The sequence below is a fragment of the Podarcis cretensis genome, assembly GCF_951804945.1.
Source record: "Podarcis cretensis genome assembly, chromosome: 1".
Classification (NCBI taxonomy): Eukaryota; Metazoa; Chordata; class Lepidosauria; order Squamata; family Lacertidae; genus Podarcis; species Podarcis cretensis.
This window is the reverse complement of record NC_137170.1, coordinates 99889413-99916191: the sequence shown is the minus strand read 5'-3', so window position 1 is coordinate 99916191 and position 26779 is coordinate 99889413. Positions and strand designations below refer to the sequence as shown.

Sequence of the window (26779 nt, the reverse complement as noted above, 5' to 3'; positions counted from 1 at the left end):
TGCATCATAATGGGAACCTACCGAACCAATATTGAGGAACTTTCCTAGCTATGAGGAGTCAGGGGAGAGAGAGAGATGAAACAAGAACTTGCAATTTGGAACAGACAGTCAGAGAGAAAGGACTTCTGGCTGTTATGGTTGTCTTGGAGGGGTGTATGTTGCTTGCCTAGGCTTTGCATATTTGTAGGTAACTACTGAAATGCTACAAAAAATGTAATGAACCAGACTAGTGTGCATGCTCTCTGTGTCTCTCTGTCTCTCTCTCCCTCTCTCTCCTTCAAAGGAAGCCAAACCCAGGTAGTACTTACGTTGGAACCACTCATCACTCAAGGAAGTGGGTAGCATACAGCAGTTTATTAGGAGACAAGTCTTTCTTGTACCTTTCATAGTACAGGCCTAGACACAAAGAAGTGTTGCAGTATCTCTCACAATCCCCTTGATGAATGGAGGTATTTCACAAAAGCATTCCAGAAATGTGCATGGAGCTACTTCTTCTGCATTGCCTACTAAGGGAGTCATAGGTGCAAAGCAATCAAGGCCCAATAAGGAACTCTGCAGCATTTCTGCTAAAATAAAATGTAGTATAGTGATCGTTGTAATTTACAGTGACTGGGGAGTTACATGCCAATTCCATTCCCATCATCCAGCCCAGAAGATTATGCAATAACCTTCACTTTTTACACAAATTTTTGGGAATGATTTAGTGGGCACTCAACACTCCAGTTTCATTATTATTTTTAATTTTCATCTCCATGCCATTTTCCTCTTGAGCTACATTTTTGTTCCACTCTAACGGATTTCAAATCATTTCTATATTATGTGAACACTTTCCCTCTCCTTATTTCCATTTTGGAGAATAACTCTACTATATCAAAATGAGTACTAATAGGATCAGACATAAAGAAAGCCCTAGTGCAAACTCACTCTGATCTTGGGTGCTGCATTGACAAGAAAGGAAGCAGAGAGAGGAATCACCAAGGTAATGTAGCTGACAAATTGGGCATGTCATGCTTTCATTGAACTGATTTTCATTGAACTGTATCAGATAATCTAAGCACAATAAACACAAAAAGGAGAAGCAGGATTACCAATTAGAGTATGGATAAAATCCCACAAGTTTTTCAAAAGCCGCCCCGGGAGCAGGTCATGAGTCAATTTACACCCATATAGAAAGCATCATGGAAGCAAAAATGAAGACATAACACCTCCATTTCCAGGCGTATAAAGGCATATATTCTCTATTTTGAAGAGAATATTAGAAGCACTCTCACTTTACCTTTGTGTGGCTATTCCCTCCCCCCCACAGGTGGAATAAATGAAGACAACGGATACAGAGTTTTAGGTTAATGGGCGAAAATGGCCACAACTTTATTGATTACAGGAAAGAAGGGTATTGGCTTTAGGCATTGGCCCTAACCGACTATCCGGTCTGACCGGGAAGGGTTAAACACCAACAGGGGGAGCCACCTGAGATGCATATCCCTAGGCGCTCCCCGAGGGGTTACCGCTCGGGGGCGCGCTTTAGGCCCTAGCCTCCGTAGGTTTCGGACGAGGCGTCACCCCTCGGAGTCCTTTAACGAACTACCCTTCAAGCATTGGGGGAGGTGATGGCGTTCCTCCCCCCCAACCTCATCTGCATGATAATACCCCGGCCAATGCCTACTGCCAAAACCGAGGGAGTTGTGACGATTTGCTACGAGGTAGGCGAAAAAACCAAGTGGCTCACAAAACCAGCCAATTAGCCAAATGGAAAAACTCCTACCAGGCCCCTTGCGGCGACCAGCCGAAGCCCATAGCAAGGTCAGTGGCAAAACCTAAAGGGCGGGTGGGTGGGAAACCGCGTCGTCTCCAGGGAAGAAAGGGGGCGAGCCAGGGGCCACCCTGACCTTAAGTGGCCCTACGAAGGCCCGCCCCTGCCGCCAGCCGATTGGCTGGCGCCACAGGGTATGCTAATTGGGTGAATCCCTGTCTCCCGTGAGGCTGACGCCAGCCTCGCGAGAGCGAGTGTGGGCGGGGTCGTGATCCCACAACCCCCCCTCCTCCTGAAGATCGGAAGGGGCATTGTGAGTATGGCTTGGAATCACACACAGAAGAGCCTTCAGTGATATCATGAGTTCCAAAACAGTAGCCACCTTCTCATGCAGCAAAAATAGTAACAGCATCTAACAGACAAAGAGAGAAGTCCTAAACATTCAGAACCACTAAGTTCAATGAAAGTCATTTCCCAGCCTATGGATTCAATGAACATGTGAAGGGATAGAAGGATCTCATCCATGGATGATGCAGCCTGATGGCCACATATTCAGTGATAGCCTGTAGGGGGCTGCCATATAAACAGATGCATGAAGGTTACCTCCAATGAAGTGGAAACCATAGCATCTATATGCATACCGGCCACCTTCACCCAACTGTGAACATGGAGCATGAGTAGTGAGTAAAATCTCACTACCATTCCCATACATTCACTGAAATGATTGGAGGAGTTCTGAAGGTGTCTTAAGAGGGGTTATTTTTGTTGCCTATCATAAGAACCTAAGAAAAACCTGCTGGATCAGGCCAATGGTCCATCTAGTCCAGCATTCTGTTCTGGTAGAGGCCAGAAAGATGCTTGTGGGAAGGATGCAAGCAGGACCCAAGGACAAGAGCACGCTGTCCTGCCATGGTTCTCTGCAACTGGCATTCAGAAACACTACTGCCTCTGACTGTGGAGCCATCATGGCTCTGACTGTGGAGCCATCATGGCTTGTAGCCACTGACGGAACTCTCCTTGAATTTGTCTACTTCTCCATTAAAGCCATCTAGATTGCTGGCCATGACTGTGTCCTGTGAGAGCCAACTCTGTAGTTAAACTATGCACTGTGTAAAGACGTACTTTTATTTATATGTCCTAAAACTTCCAACGTTCAGCTTCATTGGATGTCCCCGAGTCCTAGCATTATGAGAGGGAGGAGAATAATCTTTCTCTAGCCACTTTCTCCATGGCATGCATAACTTTATAAACTTCTGTCATGTCACCTTTTACTCACCTTTTCTCTAAACTAAAAAGTCCCAAATGCTGCAACCTTTCCTCATAGGGAAGATGCACACAGTACATTTCGAATGTTCTATGGCACAAGCTGTTGTGCACTAAAGCCTACGTTGTCAAGTACATGATAAAACTGATTATGTTGAAGCTTATTCTGCACATCAGGGCACACACCATCCCTTCACATGCATGCATAATGAAAACAGTTTCATTTCTGAAACAATATTTAAATTGTACAATGTTTGAATTGTACCATTTCATTTCATTTTTTAAAAAATCAGAGCACAGTGCTTTCATTAGCCACTCTTCTCCCCAGTGCTAGCTCCTCAGGATACATTTTTGCATTTAACTTGATAGCAAATCAAAGCAAATGAAGGTGCAGAACACTAAGAAAGGGATTTCATTATCTGGGCACCACTCAGAGCCTGACCACATGCCCTTGCAGGTTAAAGTCCAGCAGAGGAGCAGAGGGCAACCTCTAACCATGCAAACCTAAGATAGCCCACAAGTTTCCCCAATCCATGCCCACCTGCTCCACACCCAATAGCTGCGGAGTAGGCTCAGTACAGCAAGGCAATATGTGTAGATCTTAAAAAGTCAGAAAGACCAGGCATGAGGATGCAGTCCCTGTGATGATCATAACTCAAGTTGTCTAGGTGATTTAAGTTCTGTTGTATATTAAATAGGGATAGACAGATACTATTTGCAGTACTGGTCATTTTCACACATTTGCACCATGACTCCATTCCCATCTCCACTTGGATCTGCATTGGGATTTTAAATTTTATATATCTGCATTGGATTATTTAAATATCTATCTTTTCTTTCTAAGAATCATGTTGCAACATTCAGAAAAAGTGCAGAATCTCATGGAGAGCTGTGATCTGATCCACACGTGACTCTGGGAAGTGCAAATCGGGCCATTTCATTTCAGAAATCACAATAGGTCCAATTCCCAATGCATCTCTTCTCTTGGGGGCAGGGAGCAAGAAAGCAAAAGAATCCAGAAGAAATGAATAAATAATTGCAACGGGGGGGGGGGGATTACTCCTGTGTATCTGTATGCAGAGAAGTGGTGCCATCTATTGTGGATGTATTGGCAGCAGGACAGGACACATTATGCTCACAATGCATCAGAGGGGAAAAAGAGAGGGATGCTCATCCATGAGGAATAGCCAAACCTATCCAGACTGTCATGCAAGCTTCCCATTCTGCAAGAAACTGTGCGTGACTAAGAAGTACTACAGTTGATCAGATGTTCAGAGACATGGACCTGGGTGTTGTACAAAAGCCAGGAGTGAAGGGAACAGGGAACAGAGGAAAACAACATGCCGCAATAATAACAGCAAATTCCTATGCTGTTGTGACATGTCCCTGACTCCTAGCTGTGAACAGAGTCAATTTTTGCAAAGGGTTTTATAAAGATATCATGACTCTTATGTGCAGGATTTTTAGCTATCTATCTTTACAGATGCTATGGACCATGAGTACTTTCTGGCTATAGTCAGAAGCATCTTTTCTTAGAAGTGTCACATAACTCAGTTTGGGTTTTTTTTTAGTAAAGGACAGATAGGATTCCGCTGCCCAAGTGCAGATAATTCAAGTCACACAAGGGCATTATGGCAAAGGGAGATGGTGACCAAAGGACCCTAACCTAAACAGAAAAAGAAAAAGAGTCCTGAGCAAGTATGGCAGACTACTTTTCATTTGTTATATTTTTAAAATGCCCTTCAACTAAAGTGATAAAAGAGATCTATAGGAGGTATGCAAGGGATACAATAAATACAACATAAGATTGACACTAAAAATCATCCAATTTACAGTTTGGAAATAAGCTACAAATTGCATGCTGTAGTTAAGGAGTCTTTCCCAGTGCAATCATAGATGCATAGAGTTGGAAGGAGCTTCAAAAGTCATCTAGTCCAGCACCCACCTATGCAGAAAAGCCACCGCTACTAAATCACCGAGAGGCGGTCATCAGTGGTCTGCTTAAAAAGCTCCATCTCCTTTTGACACAAATTGCTTCACTGTTAAAAAGCTCATACCATCCTAATATTTAGCTGAAATCTCCTTTCTTATCATTTGAACTTGTTGGAATGGGTCCTACTCTGCACAAACAGAAAGCAAATGTGCATCTTCAAAATGAATAAGCATGTAGGGGAGTGGGCAGCAATCATCTGTAGATGAACCAGTAAGTCATACTGCATAAACAGGCATTGCTTTCAGTTTGTCCAGTCCGCTGTCTCTCCACAGCTGCCATAATGATCAAAACTAGTTTCATATTCAGGAAGCATTGCCCTCAGTCTGAATGCACTTTGTTTGCCTTTGGTGACATTGCAAATAGTTGTGGCACCATCCTACTACCTGTATGATTTCCAGTTGGCTGCATAGGACTGATCCAGGAAGCACTGCCATCATTCACGGTGGACAGTCATTCACGGTGGCTATTTGCCACCAGTCTCATCACACAACCAAATCTGGCTAGCCAGCTACATGGCACTGTGTTGTTATCTTATTTACAATTGTCAGGGGCTCAGGAGCAGAGGCACAGGGAAGAGAGGAGATGGAGAGCGAAGGGGAAGAATCCGAGGGGAGCGTAGGAGAAGAGGACAGTGGACCGAGGGATTCCATGAGCCTCTCCAGTGAATCGGAAGATTCACAGAAGGGGGCGCCGGTGGCCAGGGCAAGGGGGGTCCCAAGGGGGACACCCCAGAAGCAAGGGGCCAGCGGGGACTCCCAGAGCAGCAGTTGGAAATCAGGACCAGCTTCCCCACCAGAGCATAGTGGGGGGGGGAAGAGTCACAGGTATCGGGAGTAGCGTCTCCCCCAGCAGGGAGAGGAGAGGAGTCAGGGCTGACCACGCCTCCATCGGAGAGTCAGACAACGGAGGGGAGGTCAGATCCGGCCAGTATCTCGGAAGAGGGAAGCAGTGACAGAAGTAGTGTAACGGACAGGAGGAAGGTCACTGGGTTGGTGCGAGAGGCAAGTTCAAATGTACAGGAGCGTGGGACAGCAGAGAATGAGGATTGGGAACCGGGTCCTAAAGCCCGCCGGAGGCAGGGGGAGGAGCTAAGCGACTCAGCGTCAGAGGAAAGGGGAATGCCCCAGCGGGCAGGAGGACCCAGAGGAGAAGAGAGCAGCGGAAAAGGTGGAGCAGGGCTAGGATCTTAAACTGGTGTCAGAGGGGAGGAGATTCAGACGGGACTTCGCCGATCTAGGGTTTAAGACGTAGGGCTGCGCGCTGTGGCTTTGAAATGGAAATTGAACTTCAATAAAGACTTTTGTACATTACGACAGCCTAGCGTTGGTCCTCTGTGAGCTGGGACCTAGAGGCAGCTCTGACAACAATGTTGTCATTAATGGGCTAGAATAGCGCTAAAGCAGATACAGGAGACAATGACACAGAACAGGATTGGACATAGGTGAAATCTCTCTCCATTTAAGCTTCTCTCTGCTCTCCCCGCCCTCCCCGGGAAATAACTTCTGTCCCCTTGAAAGCAAGACTTTTGATCCAAATATCAAAGTGCTATCTAGCTGGCCAGAGAACAGTGGGCACATCCCTTCTTCACAAGTGCTCTGTTGCTCCGTTGTCTTAGTGAGTGAGCAAAGGGGAAACAAAGGCATTAGCTTCTACTGGACCACAGGGACAAACTGGCATGGAACAAATCAAGAGCAACCTTTGTTGACCTTTCATCTCTTCTCTCACAGCCTTAATTCAAGGTGCTGCTTGCATCAAAGAAGAAGCCACATTGAACAGGGTCTATTAGTTATTATTGAGAAAACTGGGTCAGTGAACCTGAAGGCACCTGGGAAAGAATTTGGTGTAACAAAACACAGATGAAGGAGACAACAGAAGAGTCTTAACATGCTATGAGTAATAGTTACAAGCCAAAACATGTTGGGACTGGTTTACTTTGCTGGCTCTATGAGTAGCTTATTTGATTGATTATTGTTATGAGTTTGGGTAGTGGGAGTAGGCTGTAGGCCAAGACCCTTCTAATGCCCCCCTTCTAATTCTTGGAATAGCCAGGCTAGCTTCCTGTTGAGGTGATGGCCTGGGTGGTGGGCCATTAAGGGAACAAAGGAAGTGGATCTGGGTGAGACAGCTGGTACCACCATCACCTTCAACTGGCTGGTAGTTACAAAAAGAGAAAGGTGAGAGTTGAGTGTTTACAGTGATGTGACCTAGAGGTAAAGCAGCAATCTGGAGAGAGAGTCAAAGCAACATTTGAGAGCAATGTTTGATTTCCATTTGAATCCAAAGCTGTAGCCATGGGAGAAGCAAGACCCTCTTGGGGTGTTAATGCTGTGAATCCCGCCATTGCAGGCTCAGGTTGTATATATGTGTAAACCATATATCATTAAGACACCACAGTCTCTGCTCTGCCTCATTCCCAAAGGGAACGTAAACCCTGGGTATGTCCCTGGAACATCGCGTCATTCTGAGATTGGTGTGATGTGCAACATTAACTGACACAGTTTACCTATTCACTTCATGTTGCATGAGTTATTTAATAACTTAACTCAATGTTTGGTACTAGGTAGACTGCTTGATTAAAATAAAAAGTGCCATGATTTCCAGCCTTATTAAAAACATTGGGTGATAATCAATGTCAGAAGTATTACTTACTCGGATATTACCTATTCCACTGGAGCCAGGCACCACCATGCTTAGGGTAGACCCCCTGAAATCAGTGGGCCCTAACCATCATAGGGATGGGGAAAATACAATTCAGTTCACATTAAAAGAGAACCTACCTTATTTGCACATCCTGAAATAATACGGGAACCAAAACACAGCCACCCTTTGAAATATGTGCACTTCTTCAAATTATGCAGTCCAGTTCTCCAGAGATTTCCTGTGTGCAAAAATGGATACATTAGGACAAAGTTTGGATAATAATGCATATATTGGAGAAAATAACTTTTAAAAGATGTATTGTATGGGGGGAATTTCTATGAAAATTTATGTTTGTTAGGCAAAACTGCATACAAAAATGTGAACATTAGGAGGAATTCACAGTAAAACACTTAAGAATTTTTATGAGAAAGCATTTCAAACTGATGAGGAAATGTGGAAGAATGAACTGAAGATGGGGAGGGGGGATGAGAAATTCAAAGAACTGACAGATTTGCCCATTCCTAATCATTACTTGCCCAGTTCATTTCTACCCTAAGCATGACTAAGGCTGGAATCCTAACAACATAAACTCAGAAGTAAGTTCCACTGATTTCAGCGGGGTTTACTCCCAGGTAAATGAGAATAAAATTGCAACCTAAGTCTGGATCCAGCCTGCTAGCTCTGCCTCTTCTCTGAGCAAAAAGCTGTTAGCTGCCTCATTTGGTCTTTGACACAGTATACACCACAAGCCCCTGGGGCAGGTGCATGGCAATTCTGGATTCACCAACTATAGTTTTTGGGCCATGAATAATGTGGCCATTTGAGCTTTGCTTCCAAGAAACCTCTTGCTGTATTCTCAAGGCAATTCATCTGTCTTTCAGTTTAAAATATAATGAAGCTGGCAGCAGCTAAAAATAGTTTCTGAGATTCCTTCCCTTTTAAAGGTACAGTTGTGAAACCCGTCTGTAAACATCCATTGTGCATCCCTCCCATCCTGTAGCCTCATAATAAGCAATACTAGGCTGTACGGAAGGCCATTTTCACACTGCCTGAAAAACTGCCTATTGTACCTTTTCTATGCTTATAGCATTTCAGCACTTTGCTCAACAGAGCATTTGCAAGATCCATTCTGTCCCTGAAATATCATAGCAAAGTATTCTGTAATTCTAGCAAGGACAGTTACCAAAGGCATCTGCAATATGGTTTTCCTCTCACATCAAGCAATAATAGTAACATACGTGAAGCAGGACAGCTTCCTCAGGACATCAGATTTGTCAGGTCCAGCCCCACCATTTAGGCAGAATAAGGCAGCTGCCTCAGGCGACAAATTCTGTGATGTCGGAAGCAGTAGTAAAGATGGAGTAGTGTCTGCTGTGGGACCGCCTGAGCTAGCCTCCTGCCCTCAAGTTCTGAAGAGGCCATGTCCCATCACCAGTTTTGATGTAATATTTAGTAGCCAGGTCAGCTTCTGTACCTGCCCAGCAAAACAATCTTCAGCCACCCCCTGAATTTTATGAAATCAAGTTATTAAACCCCTTTAGGTCCATTAAAAAGAAAATGGAGATACACAAAGCTAGGAAGCCAACAAAATCCACTGGGATGCAGTTCTTCTTAAGTCTTTTAAGACAGGCTGTAATCAAGCATTCAGAACCAAACATAAGATGTCCTTGCACATCCCTTCTCCTTTCACCCAATTAAACCTCAGATGCCCTTTCCCTTATGTATAGATCAGGTGGGGGTCTAATAAGCAAGCGCTTATGTTAAGAGCTACCAATTAACTTCTTATACTTCCACATCCCAAACCTTCAGTTAGCATCATATCCGTTAGAATGGCACTATAATCTCTCTCTCTCTCTCTCTCTCTCTCTCTCTCTCTCTCTCTCTCCCCCTCCCAACCTTCAATTTGAGCAAATTAAACACATTTAGGCTGTAAGCACACTATGGCTGTTGTGGACTGAGCTTGGGGCATGTGGAAGATAAGAAGCTATCTATATTTCAGGACTTCTACACTGTGTAGTATGAAGTGTGCTGCCTCTTACCAATTTGAAACTCAGCCTAGATTTTTATTGCAATCATGATCTTCTGTCAGATCCAGGTCTTAAAAAATGAAATAAATGTCTGAAATGATGAAGGGTGGAACAAAGCTAAAATGCCATGCATCCAAAGCAAGAGATGAATTTCTATTCAAACCTGAGTAATTTATACCCAGACCTGTGGAACTCCTGATACTTGATGATATGCTACTGAGACTTGATGATACATACTATCCTATGTATTGCTATTTAAATTTCATATACAATGTTAAATTTTTTTAACTATTTGCTCTGACAACTTTGTTCTGATTTTTTGCTAGCTTTCCCATTAGGATTCACATATTAGATGTTTATAGCTGCTGTTTCATTTGCAAGAAACTGGCAACATAATGATAGAGAGAATGTTGCATACATATACATACACACACACACACACACACACACACACAACAAACACCACCTTGGAACACACACACACACACACACACACACAAAACAAACACTGCCACCTTGGAAACAGCAACATTTTAATCAGAGCAACTGATGAAGGCAGAAGCAAAAATGTTTTGCTGCAAGAATTTAAAAGTTCTGCTATGTTAGTCACTGAAATATATATTTCTTTGATAATGTAGATCCTGTATGTCTGCATACAGTCATCTTATAGTTTTACACATACCCCATGTTGTGTTTCTATTGCTTTAAATAAAAATATGGAAGCCCTCTAGTGGTCAAAAAACTTAATTCCCGTGAATATTCAGCAGAGGTCTATGACACCTTGTTGAGCACAATGGTCCAGCGTGAACAATGGTCACTTGCATGTTGCATTTGAAATGAATTGGAATTGCTTTGAATTATTATGCTGCTCTCACCTTTCTTCCCAGCATAGAAAAATGCTTATGCAGCTGCGAACTTTAATATTCCATTACATAAACAGTGTGATTTCATAACACAGGGGTAGGGAATCTGTGCCCCTCCAGGTGCTATTGATTTCCAGCACCTATCAGTCCCAGTCATCACTGCCAATGATCAGGGATGATGGGAAGTGTAGTCCAAAAATGGCCAGAATAACCATAATAGCGACTATATTGCTGCCTTTGGTGGCTGTCTTCATGTGGCAAACCTTGTTTCGGATCTTGAGTCGAGTCTATCCTTATCACATACTCTGACTGCAAATGAGTGCACATGAATACCTAACCAGATGGAAACATTCACCACAGCAGGGAACTAAAATAGCCTCCCTTTGTTGGGTATTTTTATAATATGAAGCGATGAGGTCAGTCTGGAACCATGGTTTCCTTTTTGCAACTCTGAAACCATTTGGATGGCCATCTCTGAGGTTGGATGGACATCTGACATGGATGCTTTAGTTTAGATTCCTGCATTGCAGGGGTTGGACCAGATGACCCTTCAGGTCACTCCCAACTCTACATTTCTACAATTCTATGAGTTTGCCTTGGTCCCTTCAAAACAACTACATCTCTGACAAAGGGGGGGGGGGACATAGACAAAAATTATAAGAAAGAAAGAAAATAACAAATCAAGAAAAATAGGGAGCAAAAATTCCAAAACATATTATTATGCTCACTCCTTTAACTTGATGTTTTTATTGTGGTAGTCTTAAAAAATTTTAATCCTGAGAACTACTTTTAACTTCCCTTCTCTTAAAAATCTGTAAACAGAGAGACAAAAAAGGTTGGTATGAATGGTATGACTTTACATTACAATGTGATTCAGTTGTGGAATATGGCTCATCTATTGAAGACCAGGTGTTTATTGTATAATTTTGTATCTCACGTCACCATACTTTCCTATTTGCTCTTCACAAGCACCCAATTATCTCTCTTTGCTTTGTATCTTTTCATTGTCCCATTTGGTATCAATTCCCCCTCTTTTCTTTTCTTATGTTTTTGAATATCCCTCCCCCCCCAAAAAAAAAACCCTGTTCTGCTTTCAATTCCTTGAACTCTCTCAAGGTAAGCTCTTTTATCATAGGCTGAAAGATTTAGTCGAAAATGAAGCCATTGTGTGCACAAAAATGATCTTTAACTGACCTCACAGACACTCAGTATTCATTACCACCCTTTTATACCACCCTCATTAATTAAGCACACCCACCCCAAAAGGAAGGCTGAGCTAAATTACATACTTGTCCATTTGTTCAGCTGCTGGGCCTTGTCAGCTGTGTTTTGTGCTGCTGGTTTATTCAGGCTCTTTCTGTAAAGGGCAGCTGACTTCCAGGCCAAACACTGTGATACTGGCAGCAAATGAGTCTTTTCTAGACTCCCCCTCCTTTTGTTGGCCTTCTACTGGCAAAGACAACTGCAACTTCATGGGCCTTGCTGAGGATCCACCAATTACCTTGCATTATGGGGAAAACTCTTTAAATACTTTGTTTGCCCAGCAATGTGCAACTAGTACATTGATTTGAAATGAGAATTTAATGATGGCACTTAAAAGCTGGGAGCGCAGTCTGAACTGTAGAAGCACATTAAGAAATTAAGCAAATTATTGTGTCAAAGCTGGGCAAAACGATTTACCAGCAAAGTGAAATGGCCATTTCTATCTCCCCATTTAATCAAGTATGGAGATGCCCCCCAGCTTAATGTCTTCAATAAGAGCGTGCTAAAAGAGTTTCTGCTTAGGTTGTGATAGGCAAGGCAATGAGGCATTCCTTTCAAAGTATATACAGGTAATATATACATGCTATCTGAAGCAAATAGTGTAGCAGTGGAAAACCTGTGCTGCCCCCCCCCAATGTTGTTAGAATCAAAAAAAAAAAACCAGCCCTAGCTAGCATGGCCAATGGTCAGACATTATGGGAGTTGGGGTCCAATAACATCTGGAAGGCCACAGGTTTCCCACCACTGACACCATGGGTGTAGCCAAGGGAGGCAGGGAGGGACAGCTGCCCCCCAATAAATAAATAAATACAAAGCTGACTGAGGTTCTGGCCCCACAATAAAAGGCATGCCCCCCACAAAAATCCTGGCTACACCCATGACAGACACAGCAATGCTTTCTGGTCAGAAATGACAAATAATAGATACTTGCCACCAATTGTTACTGCTTCCATTTGTTTTGAAGCTGCTTCAGTGTTTCTTCCATATTCTAACACAGATTTAAGAGCACCATTCTAGTATGTCTACTCAGAGGTGTGGTGTCCCACTGAATTCAGTAGGACATACTCCCGGAAAAGTCAGGAGGGTCAAATCTCACCAGAATGCTTAGGGCTTATTAAAACCATAACAGAAAAAGAGAACAGATACAACAGAACAGAAAGGTCTAACACGATGTCATTAAGGAATGAGGCATCTAATCATAAGCCTGCATTTTTATCAAGCTTATATTTTGATCAGGGCCTGTATCTTAAAATGAGCTTAAAGATCTTCAAATGTTTCATGCCAGGCAGAAGAGCAGCTGCCTAAGAACCTTGGCAATGTTTTTCCTCCTAGACAAGGGGCCCCCCTGATTTATAGCAGAAAACAATTCTCAAAGTCAAAGGGAATTACAGGCTGACAGCCAAGGTTACACTGACCCTACATATTACAGAAGATAAAAAAAAGCAGAGAAAAACATAATTAAGAGTGGGTAAATAGTAAAATAAAACCATGTGCCTCCCATTAAACTTGAGCCATATTTTCCTAAGGTTCAAAGGTCAAGAGCAATGGAAAAGCATCTAGCTGGCAGAAAGGAAGAGAGTATTTTGGGAAGTCTTTTTCTAAAGTTGTTTCTTTCTTAAACTGAGATCCTTTTAAGATTTCTTTTCCTTTTAAAAGGTTATTTATGTTATGTATTAAATATATTGGCTTAAATGTAATTATGCAAAGGAATTAGAAGCTAAGAAATGTTAAATCCTTATGCTAGATTCTTATTTCATATAGTTGGAAGAGATCACAGGGGCCATCAGCCACCAGCCCAGCCCCCCTTGCCAAGCAGGAAACATCATTAGAGCACATATGGTTGTCAGGCCTTTGTTTTAAAGACCTTCAAGAGAAGGAGATCTTTCAATAATGATGTGAACTCAAGATCCTTGACATCTGTTTAAGATAAAAATTTAAGATTAAACCATTTGTTTTGGAGGGCAATAGGGCGAGGTGAGCTGGTAATTAAGGTTCCTTGTTGAGACACATGTAAGATATATTACTACTTATTTGTCATTTATAGATAGAAGAATATATAGCTTTTTGTTTCCCATAAAAGGACAGAAGGAAATGGGTGTATCTTTTGTGATTGGTTCTAGCAAACAGCCAATAGGAATTTCAACCAGGCTGATTGGACAGAGGCAGCCACAGGAGGAGCAAGGGGGCTGGATTAAGGAAATATAAGTGCTGGCCAGAATGGCAGGAGGCCAGGCCAGAGCTTGGTAACCATATACCACTGTGCCTCATATTTATTTGTCTGACAAATAAATTATTATTTTAATTTCTCTATTGCTGCGTTGAATATTTCATTCCAGCTAAGCGTTAACCACAAGCAGGGTGCTACAGGAGCAGAATCAAGGAAGCATCTGGAGGCAAGAAGGCTTCTTTCGGAAAATGGAAATCTTGCCCAAATGTGGAGGACAAAAAGGAACACGAAAGAAATGCAAGTGGACAATGAGGGATCAGTGAGGGGGGTAATTCAAGACAAGGAACATATTGCTAAAAGCATTAGGACCAATTACAATAATAACAAAAAGTATTTAAATAAATCAGAAGCAGAAAACTGGCTAGGAAGTAGGTTGAACCTTTAGATGACAAGGGACTGAAAGGAAAGGTGTGCTAAAGGAGGAAAAGGAGATTGCAGAGAAACTAATTTAATTTTTTGTGTCTGTCTGTAGCTCTAGGTGTTGGATAGGCAGGCAATAATGCAGGGGTAGCCACCCGGATACCCTCCAGATATTGCTGGAATCTGCTTCCTATTATTTTTCACTATTTGCTATGCTGGGGCTAATGGAAATTGTAGTCCAGAAACACTTGGAATGTTCAAAGTCCAGACAGAAGTACTAGCAATATAACCAGAAAAACTAACGCAACAAACCCCATGCCTGAGTGCCACCAATTTGGTAGCATTGGGAAAGCATCATAGAACAAACTAAAGCAGAAGAAATCCATCACTAATGCACCATTAGGGTGTCAAAGAGCAGACACCTGTAATAAATCACCCATCTGGAGGGCCCCAGGGTAATTTCACCCTGGTTCTCTGTTCACTACCACTCTATAGTGGTAAAAAGGTAAAAATAATAATTAAAATGCAACTTTCTTCCACCATCTTTTTAACTGCCATGATTGTGTATTCAGAATGGTTACTGTATATTAAGTGATAAACAGTCCTTGTTAAATGATCCTTAAGAATTCATTTTTAGAGACTATCAGAGCACAGCGATACTGCGTGAAGGCTGTGACTTTTTACACTGATTGATCCTTTCCTGTGGATTGCTTTAAGGAGTGTTCGCACTCTAATGTTAATGTTCCATCGGCTGTGCCTGACTGTAAGCTTCATTAGAAGTTGGGTGAAATAACGTTATAATTACTGTTCTGAAACCCAGTAATAAACTCATCCTTAGCCTAGTTCATGTAAATATACAAAGCAAACACAATGGGGGTATATAGTATAATTTGAAAGTATAATTGCATCAAATTACATTTGTAATAATTCAGCAGAAGATATAATGCTTCCTAAGAGGTGATCTTTTTCTGAACAGAGATTCAGTAAACATGCTGTTTTGGGGGTCCAATGCATTACTTGTTAAAGCCATAAGCAGAACACTGCTGGAACAGCCCTCTGGAACAGCTATTTGTGTACAAAAATCACGATTTTAAAAAAAAGAAAATATTTGTTTCACACAATTGATACCAAGTGAGTAACCCTTGAAGAGATTGCCAAAGAGTTGCCTGTAGATCCCTTTCTTTATACCACTCTCCCACTGACAACTGATAGTGTGGCAGGAGTTGGTATAATGGTGCTGGAAGAACAGGAGAGATGGTTTGGCTGGGGGAGGCAAACACATGGGCTGCATTGTCCAATAGGGAAGAGGCAGAGAGCAGGCTACTTAAGCCAGCTCTGCCCTGCCCCCACTTTCCTTTGGTTGGCACCTGCCATCCCACCCTTTGCAGGGTGGGCATTGCTATTCACCCTTTTGGAGGGGGGCTGAGTAGGAATTTGGAGGAGAGCTCCTCATTGGCCCTGGGTCTCCTCTTTTTCACCTGTGCTCCACACTGTTTGGTGTCATCTGTGTGATCAGAGGCATGTTCTTTAATTTGACCCAAATAGCATTTTGTCTGGGCAGGTGAGGGAATTTAAATAGGATTTGCAATAATTCCTATGGTTTGGGATGGCTACAGGGTGAACATGGTGCATGTCAGATTCATACGTAAGGGGCAAGGAGGGAAAAGTGTAACAAACCTTGCTGTGTGGCCACAGCATGTGGCTGTAATTTGTCCAGCAGATAAGAGGGATGGAATTCTGCCCTCCCCCCCCCCCCCAGTTATTTCTATTTACCAGAAAGCTCAACCACATAATCAAAAGCATGAAACCATCTTGGGTAGTTCTGAGCATGCTTCCACCTTCTTGTTTGGGTCAATGCCTCCTGAATATATAAATTGTTACGGATCAGGACAAATAATTAGTTGACCTGGTCCTCTGTTTCCAAGCAGATACGTTGTAAATGATCCATGCGCCCTGGGTACCAACCAACACCCATCTATAGCAAATAGGGAGCTCACTATGGGTGCTGGTTGGTACCTATGAAGTAGCTTGAATCACCCTTTGATTTTTCTGTGATTGCCAACTATATTAGGGCCACCATATTTTTTAAAAAAATTCATATCCTGCTTTTCTTTTTTTAAGAATTCAAGGCACCATAAAATATCAAACAACCCAATACAAAACCACAAAATGCCTCAAACCACCATCATAATAAAACAGCAATAAACATAGGAAGCAAGAATCCCAGCAAGGGACACTCTAAAAAACCAAAAACTAAATGGAGGTAAACAAAAACAGCACTGATATGCCCATACAAGAAAGATTATTTAACATGGTGTGTTAGAAAACCAAGCTCATTACTGACATCTTCTCCAATAGAGTACAAATTATGTCGCTCAGGATCCAGCCTCAGAGCTCCTAAAAGCAGTCACCCTGGGTTAGAACGTAGATTTTTAAATAGCTATCTTACAACTTCCATCCCTATTAATAACTTTCACAAGCATGACATCCCAAACTACAAGGTACTTTTGAGAGTTCTATTTAGTCTCAAGCACAGCAGCCTGTCATGCTCCTATCCCCAAACTGCTCAACCCTTATTACCAACTGTTCAGAAGAACTCCTCCAGAAGGTGACCTTTCTGTCCCTTGTTCCAACACTCAGTTGAAATCTCTATTATGTGTGGGCACTTAAGTGAAACCAGCAGAAAAGACAAAGGCCAACATCCACCACCCCCTGAACACCCATGATATCTTGCAGAGCCACTTGGACCTTACAGCTCAACTGAACTGAAAGAAGCTTTCATAAGTCTTGTTAAATGGTGACCCATTTCAGATTAGGCCTTTGTGGTAGCATATGGAAGCATATGGAAAAGTTTCTAACACAGCTATCTTTAAAAGCTGTTTTAAAGCTTTCCCCCCTTGAAGTTAATTTAGATGTGTGATACGTGTTACTGAGGCCGCTAATATATGATCGTTTGGTATGTCGATATTTTACTTTTAGATTATGTTATGTTTGAAAATCTAAATATTTTTTTTAAAAAAAATGGAAACTTGACACCCATACAAATTGCAAACCTTATCCTGCTTAAAATAAAGTGTTACTTAAAAATAATAATCATTCAATTGCAAACTTTTTCCTGCTTAAGGTAAAGGTAAAGAGACCCCTGACCATTAGGTCCAGTCGTGGCTGACTCTGGGGTTGCAGCGCTCATCTTGCTTTATTGGCCAAGGGAGCTGGCGTACAGCTTCTGGGTCATGTGGCCAGCATGACTAAGCCGCTTCTGGCAAACCAGAACAGCGCACGGAAACGCCGCTTACCTTCCCGCCGGAGTAGTACCTATTTATCTACTTGCACTTTGACGTGCTTTCGAACTGCTAGGTTGGCAGGAGATGGGACCGAACAACGAAAGCTCACCCCGTTGCGGGGATTCGAACCGCTGACCTTCTGATCAGCAAGTCCTAGGCTCTGTGGTTTAACCCACAGCGCCACCCGCGTTCCTTTTTTTTCCTACTTAAAAGAAAGTAAATACTTTTTAAATTAAAAAATCCATTTGCATACTAGAATTCAATACACAGTATGGAAGATCAGTTTTAAAAAATAAGATGAAGAAAAAAAAATAGCAATATCCTACTGTCTCCACCAAAAGTGCTTATCATCTTTGTCACTCTGCAGCATCCCAACTGAGAGAAGAAACACTAAAGTTCAGCCTGCTTGGCAGGATGAAACAGCATCACAGCTCTGATATTCATTTATACTACATGGATTCATAGCCCACTTGAAGGAAAAGCTAGTAAAATAATTTATGTCACCATTAAATGACCTCCATGCTGGATGCATTGCAGCCTCAGCACATTAACTGTATTTACCACTGGGAGATACAGAAATGAGCCTGACCTTTTTGACAAGGAAGAAATAAAATCATACTGAAATTGAAGTAAATCACAGGTTGCTTTAAAAAAATATTGCATGACCACAATTTCCTTGCCTATGTTCCTATCACATTTTATGCACATTTGATATATTTCTCGTTTAGCAGGCTAAATAAATTTTGGTATGTCGATCAATAGAATTTATCAGATAGCTCACAGGTTTGTTAAATGCTCTAAATATTCAATTTTTAAAGGCAACAATGTGGTTCTGAGGATGTCTGTGCTCAAATGCATGCCTTTTCACTTTGCTAGGAGGAGAAAAGTATAGATGTGAGAAATAAATGACCTGCTTTTAATCTTCTCTAGCAGTGATGAAGTGGATGGTACTTGTTGAAAAGCTAACTGGATATGTAGTGGAAGCACTTTGTGCTTCAGGCTGAACAAAACAGAATGAGAAGTTGTAAAACCGACTTAGGTTGCAATGCTATACACCAGGGCTGGGGAACCTGTGGCCCTCTGAAGGACATTGGACTCCAACTCCCATCAACCCCAGCCAACATAATCAAGGGTCATGTACAGTATTATAATAGTTGTAGTACAATGGCACAGGTCCTTGGTTCCCTATCCCACTATGCACATTTCCTTTGTGTATATCTCACTGAACACAGGGTGGTTTACTTCAAAGGAGGCATGCTTATTATTGTTTCAATACCTTTGAAACAGGATACTCTAGGCAAAAAAATTATATGATGATAGCTTCAGAGGTGTCCAAATCAGTGCAGTTTGGAATAGTTTGATACCCCATCATGATTCAAAATGGCACCTGACAGTATCTAAACGAAAGCCTGTTCCTTCATATCAGGAACTATAATGTCAAACTGGATGATGATATCTCCAGAGGCATCCCAATCAGTGCAGTTTGGAATATTTTGGCCTGCCATCATGATTGAAAATGGCACCCAATAGTCTCCAGATTATAGATTAAAATATCTTTCTCAATCTGAGGAACAACCACGCTAAATTGTGTGACGATATCATCTGAAGTGTCCAAATCAGTACAGTTTGGAATAGTTTGGATCAACATCTTGACTCAAAATAGTGCCCAATGGTATCCAAACACAGATGAAAACCAGCTCCTCTATCTCAGGAACCATCATGCCAAGTATGGTGATGATATCTCAATAGGCATTTGATCACATAGAGAACAGATGGACAATGGACTTTCCAAAACATAACAGTAGATCAGTGCTATTATGCCCACTTCTTCATTTTTTTACAGTGCAGTACAGTTATTCCTTGATGGGTCTCAGGAATACAGGAAGTTTTCTTATACCAGGTAAGACTATTGGCTCATCTAGCTACTGACTAGCAGAGGCTGTTCAGGCAGGATTGTAGATTAAAGAGTTTCCCAATCCTACCTTGAGGTGCGAGAAATTGTGTCTGGGAACTTTTGCATGCATCTATGGGGGGCTGCCAAAGTCCTAGCCTAGAAGAGAGCAGAGAAAGTGGACATTTCTCTAGGAGATTTAAATTGCTAGAGATAAAAATCTGTAAAAGAGAGCAGAGGAGGACATTTCTCTTGGAGATGTAAATTGCTACAGGGAATAAAAAAAAGAAACACCCACATATTTCCATCCCTCAAGTCTTTTCAGTCAAGAATGAGATCTACTTTCTAGCCCAGGTAGCTGACTTACACAGATATCCAGTCAGCAGTGGCCCATCTCTATTAATACCCAGCTGACTTACGTCTACCATGGCTAGAAAGGCCTTGTAATGTTAACTGAGTGCTCAGTCATAGGAGACAAACTTGTAATATATCGCTAGTCTTCATGCTTTGTCACAATACAGTTGTACCTTGGATCCCGAATGCCCTGGAACACGGACGTTTTGGCTCCCGAACGCTGCAAACCCAGAAGTGATTGTTCTGGTTTGCGAATGTTCTTTTCGAACCCAAATGTCCGATGGGGCTTCCTAGGCTTCTGATTTGCTGCAGTGGCTTCAAACATTTTGGAAGTCGAACAGATTTCTGGAACGGATTCCGTTCGACTTCCAAGGTACAACTGTACATTATTAGAAGATTAGTCCTTCGTTGGTTCCAGTCAAGATTCAGGCTCCATCTGCAGTATACATTTAAAGCATCATCATACCACTTTGAAAAGTCATGGCTTCTCCCAAAGAATCCTGGAAACGGTAGTTTGTTAAGAGTGCTGAGAATTGTGCCCTCACAGAGTAACTATTCTCAGAATTGTTTAACAGTAAATCCGTCTTCCTAGGGAACTCTGGGAATTATAGTTCTGGAAAGGAAATGAAGGTCTCCCAACAACCCTCAGCACACTTAAGAAACTACAGTTCCCAAGATTATTTTTGGGAACCCATGGCTGTACAAAGTGCTGTGATACTGCTATAAATGTATAGTGCAGATGGGGCCTCAGGGCTCAGCAGGCCTGGTGAGGTAGCGCTTGACAATTAACTGGGTCAGTTTTATGATGAGAACAACAAATCCTTGTCATTCAATCTGAGATCTTCATGTGTGCTTTAATGCTTGTGCATTCACTTTACAGAATGGGGGGGGCAGCTCTGTGCATATTTCTTAGCATGGGAAAGCTCTTAAGGTCTGGGATGTGGCTCCTACACTCCCAGTGAAATTCCCAAATTGAGTGTGTTAGGGGCACATATGCTTGCTCTGCTTACTGACCCCACATACCTTCCCCATGCCTGATCAGCCCCTGCTCTCTTTACACCTCACCCATCCCTTTACATCTTGTCCAAACCTTCTGTCTCAGCTTACCTAACCTTCCTCCCCTCTCAGCTTACCTCTTCCCTCACCACTCACCTCAACCCACAACCCCTTTTAAAGGAGTGTCAGGTGCTTCAGAGAGAAGTTAGCCAAACTGCTCTCTGTTGTACCTCCCAACCTCCATTAAATAGCCTCCCTGGGCTGCCTGGGCCACCTGCCACCTGCGCTGCTTGATTTCTCATCTGCCTGTTCTGTCGTCATATTGGAGTTGCTATGGGTGACTGTATGAACTGCAGTGTGATGGCAGCTTTCTCATTTTACAGCCTTGGAAACCACATTTGACCTTCCCTGTCTAGCTATTCACATAAAGTCAAGAACTAGAAGGACCAATGAGCAAAGAATTCTTAAACATTGTAGAAACGTGCTCCTGTGTGATACTGACACAGGATGATCAAAAAGAGCAATTCCTCCTTGGTTTTCTTAGTCCACCTTTTTCTTTCCCCCCTCCCTTCCTGCAGTATATAAAAAAACCATAAATAACAAACAAGGAAATAAACTCATCTGCTTAACAGTATTGCTTTAAAATCCATCTTTGATCTGTTTATATATTTCTACACAGGATGAATAACAGGAATCAGTAAAAATTGCATCACTGGGACATAAAAGATAACAAAACGCGATCAAACATTCTCTGGATGCAATCCACTTTCTGGCAGCTAAGCTAAGCATCATTGTTACTCAGGCTGACAGTAATAGGCAGGTTACATTCCCCCACTTCCTCATAATTACTTGTCTACTAGCATACAAAATATTCTTCACTAATCTTCACAAGACTTAAATAAGCTTCTTTGCTTCCTATTGAGACAGCTAGGCGTTAGCCTCTTATTTTGGGCCCATGATTACAACTCAATGCACACCGCATAGACTTCTGAATTTATCGGTCTATGACATTAATTCTCCCCTCACGTAGACATTCATAAGGATGTTGCCATATTGCAACCAGAACAGTTATGCTGGACTCAAGGGAAAGCAGTTGTGGATATAAGCTCTTCTGTAACTCTTTTTCAAATACTAGTTCTTAATCTATAAATCATCAAACATAATTACGGAGGGGAAAGTTTATTTTCTCATAAATTGGACCCCAATGAAGAAATAACTGGACAGTGGGGAGAGAAAGAAGGCAAACAAATAAATGGATGGAAGAGGTGGACAGAGATGACAAGAACCCTAACTTCTTATTGTTGATTTCTCCCATTCATCATCATCTTAGCTTTCCTTTCCAATTTACCCTTTCACCCAGTATGTCTGGTGATTTGTGAAGCTGGGAACTCCCATAACATGCATCTGACTCCAGACCCTCCATGTGCCCCTATTTTCCAGGGACAGTCATGGATTTACAGAAGCCGCCCTGGTTTCTGATTTGATCCTGGAATGTACTGCTTTTCCTCAGAACGTCCCTATTTTCACGGGAGGAATGCTGGAGGGTATGGAGGACACCCCTATTTTCATTGGGAAAATTCTGGAGGGTATTCCAAGATCCAAATAACTTTATTGTACTAGCCATTGGCCATGACAAATCTGAATCAAAAATAAATCCACAGGAGGGTATATGAATCTCCCCCAAAGAACCCACTACCATCTTCCCTACACCCTGAGGGTTTGTTCTAGGCCTTCTGCAGTGTCTGGGACATAAAACGTTGGAGAGGGGCAGGGAAGCAACTGAGCTTGAGGCCGTTATGAACTGCAAATGTTGCTTACTCACCCAGTGCTGAGTTATGACACACCAATCCCCAAGCTTCCTTTGTTTTTACTTGCCGCATTAAATGCTGATCAGTCAGTTTTCTTCAATAGAGTAACTGCTGACCTTTGTCTAAGCAAGGTCTACAGTGTACACAGGAGCTGGGAACAATTTGTTCAACTCATTGCATTCCCCCATTGGAATACAATCACGTTAAACTGAACCCTAAATCAGCTGGAGAAAGAATAGGAAACACGTTGACATGAAGCAGAGCTGGCTCTCCTTTTGTGAAATGCGCCTCTTTTCAGCAAGAAAGAACCATGTCTTTCGGAGTCCGTGATACCAGATGATGCACCCAGCTAAGGTACACAGCAGGAACTAAGCCTGGCGCAGCGATCCATTTGTTCATGGTTCCACAAATACATTATCTCCCGGAGAGAAGGGGCCAATACAGAAAACATCAGACAAGTGTATTTTCTTATCTCCACCCGTCTCTTGCCAAAGAAACCAAGGAAAGGAATATTTTTAACAGTCAGAACGTTCTCCCTGCCCATCACAAGCAGACTGTCATACACTGTTATTTAGATTATTGTTATTTAGATGACTGGCTTCCTTTTGAAATTCTCCACTGTTTTGAAATGTTTTTCCCCCCAATTTTACTCCGAAAAGGGAAGGGGAGATTGCTGTTTAGAAATGAACACTACTGTACTGCACACTTACATATTTGATTTAATTTAATATCAGGGTTGCTTGCCTTTTACACCCCAGTCCTTAGCATATTGGCATGGCAATAAGGCCCACTGATTTAAAAGGGACTTATTTCCAAGTCAGTATATGTCTAGTTGATTGAAGTGTTGTGCTTTTGTTTGAATAGTGAACTCATTTAAATTATTACTGTAGTTACTAAATACAGATAATTTCTTTGGATATTTAATTAATAGCATTTTTTATTTTTAAAAAACCAGTAACACAGCAGTTGAGGAAAAATTACCTACGGTGAATTGTTGCCATGACATGAGTTACATAGATTTTAACAATAATGGAATGATCACCATGCATTTTCATGGGTGACAGCTCCGCTTACAATCATATTAAGATCCGGTTTTGTAATCTATAATTAATTTTTGAGTTCTTCATTATTCTCAATTAATGCTTTCAGCTCTGCTTGGGATATTACAGTACAGAAAGGAAAATGTGCAGGCACACAAGAGGGGGGAAATATGTGTAGGCATAAAATACTTAATAGGGGGTTAGTGGTGACAAATATTGGACCAAGAAATGCCAGGGTCTTTGTGTGCATGTGTGTGTAGTTTTTTACAGCCAGTTCCTTTTATATTAGACTCCTGAAAGTAGTTGCAATAGCAGTCCATGTTCAATAACTCTCCAGCTGAAAGATTGCCTTTATGTTTACATATCATTATCATAAATGAATATATGTTGCATCATCCAGCCAATTTAGTCAAAGTGAGCCTGGCCATTCATTTCAACAGGAGCAGGGCAAGGCTCTTAATTTTTAAAAAGCTGCTCCCTCGTAATTCCTCCAGTAATTGCTACTTAGCTCATTCATAATGGAAAAGCTTCCAAAACTGGCAGCAGGAACATACATAATAGTGATTTGCACTTTGGCAGTACTTCCAGCTATTCCCTATTTTGAGGCATATAGTAATAAAAAGATATGCCTTCTCATTAAGTGATTATTTTTTAATAAATTATGGTGCATTATTTATTTTTTTAGTCCTTAATAATAATAATAAAAAAGCACAGAGAAATACACATCAAAAAGAGCGAAAATACAATATGAGGCCAAGGAACATAAAGGTAATATCCAGTGCTGGTCCCACTCAGAGTAGACCCATTGAAATTAACACCGATGACTAATTTAGGTCCATGAATTTCAATAGGTCTACAACCTTAAATGTGTTCATGGCTTTAATGGCTCCCGTTCTAATTTAATTAAGCTTAATGCCACAACTTGTTGGAAGTCCATTAAGTGATGTGAAAGCTTATATGAGGAATCAGGTTATGAGGTCAACAGGAGTTGGACTTACTGACCTTTGAGGTCTCTTGTTAGAACTATAATTTTGAGTTGCTGCATCTCTAGAGAAAAATATTGTGGGAGCCCAAAGGGTCGATTCAGTTTTATATACCACAACAGGTGCCTCCTCCGTGACCCTTTGTCCTGCTTGTACTTCATCCATTCAATGAGTGAGGTCTGTTCTGGAATGGGAAGAATGGGGAAGAGGAAACAATGGACCTGAATGGATGTCTTTTAAACAAAATGCACATACATTTGTACCATATCCTTTCTCCAAGTTGTTCAGGCCACATCTAGTTATCATATTTTATATTCATGGCAACACAGAGTCACTGAACCAGCTTGCATACTGGCTGTCCATGCCTTCAGAGCAAGAGGTCAAAGTGACCTTCTGCAGACACTGGCTTCCAACTTCTGTCCAATCTCCATTCCTGGCTCAAGAAAGAGACTGCTGTCATAGCTACCATAGAAGTGAGATAGAGGAGAGAGAAGACATGAATAGCCTGTGCTCATTCCAAAGTAATCGTCCAATCCTCAACCACTTACACAGGCCGGCATCCAACTTGGTCCCCTCCAGTTGTTGGAGGACTACAATTCCCATCATCCCTGAAGGGTACCAGCTCGGCCACCCTGCAGCACTCAGCTCCACTGCTACTTCCTAGCACCTAAAGGAAACAGTGGGAAGGGTCCTCCAACATCGGTCACAATGCTGTGGCCACCTGAGAACCACCTCACCCACTGGCACTGTACTGTATCATTTTCCTGAAGCAATGATACACAAGGACCCATTTGGCTCTGGGTGGATCAACGGGAGGCTTGCCCTTCAACATTTCTCCAATTAAAATAGGGTTGTCCTATTCAATGATGATGATGATTTCCCCCCACCCATCTGACTGGTTTACCCCAGCCACTGTAGGTGGCTTCCAACATATATGAAAACATAATAAAAGTGTACAGATGTCTTATAAAGGTTGCAAAGTTACTTATCTCCTTGGTTTGGGGGTCACATAACTCCACACCCTGCAACATTTCTCCAATGAAAACAGGAACGTTCTAAAGAAAGGGAGACATCTGGGATCAACTGGGATGGCTTCTGTAAATCCAGGACTGTCCGTAGAAAATAGGGACACTTGGAGGGTCTGGGAAGGTGGTAGCCTCTGGTACTGGGTACTAAGAACACTAGAATACTCCTGGATGAACTGGGCAGGTGGCGTCATGTACCACTTCTTTTTTTAAAAGAAACAGATAAGCAATGTTCAAAGCACTCCCCACTTGCTTTAGGCTCTCTGTTTTGGTGATACTCTTTGGACCACTAGAGCTAAAGTGGTTTCTTAGGCCTGGATGACTCACCGGGTTATGAATCTGATGGACAAGCTTTGCCAAATGTCCTCCTGTGGACTCACAGACTTTGCAGCATGTTTCCCCTTCAGACCAATCCCTCACAGGAGTACAAAACAAGAACTCTTATTATGGAGAGCTTCTGAGCCAAGTGTATAAAAATAGGTCCTTTGTGTGTTTCTTTGCAGATAACTAGCAGTTTGAATGTGTCAGGGGAGGAAAAAAATTACACCTTCCTACACGAGCTGTCAAATTACCTGTCATCTGTTAAAAATAAATAAATAAATAAATAAATAACCCAAACTATAAGGGACAGATAACCCACAAAGCACTAATTATTTCAGCTTTGTAAGTAAGATGTGAAAAATGATTTCTAATGGCCATTCAATTTATTTTTCCAGCTCCTTTGCTTCAGCACCACTATTTCCCCCTTTATTTTCAGAGTAGCATCCTACTTTCAAACAGAACACTTCTCATATATCAAACTTGCCATAATCTCATATTCTCTCTTGTCATACATCTATTGGAAATAAAGCTGATTCTGTGGTACTACCTAAGCAAATCTCTCTTCTTCTTTTTTGCTGGGGGGAAGACTATGCATTTTCACAGTCAGATGGCATCATTTGAGCATTTTCAGTTCTGTACATACATGGGCTGAATTTCATATTACACGCAAATAAACACATCAAGCTGTCCT

The 26779-nt window shown here is 41.9% G+C and overlaps 1 protein-coding gene across 4 annotated transcripts in view; it reads right to left on the bottom strand.

Annotated features, from left to right (window-relative positions):
- Positions 1 to 26779, bottom strand: part of THSD7B (thrombospondin type 1 domain containing 7B) — a 452267-nt gene that overhangs the window by 413984 nt on the left and 11504 nt on the right. The window contains exons 1-3 of one of the 4 annotated variants that reach the window (XM_079993004.1): positions 21068 to 21141; positions 19653 to 19782; positions 7784 to 7884 (exon numbers count right to left, since the gene is read on the bottom strand). The gene's annotated coding sequence lies outside the window, so the exon portion shown is untranslated. Of the gene's footprint in view, positions 1 to 7783; positions 7885 to 19652; positions 19783 to 21067; positions 21142 to 26779 lie in introns of those variants that run through there. The other 3 variants (XM_079993009.1, XM_079993003.1, XM_079993005.1) reach the window with 3 other exon arrangements.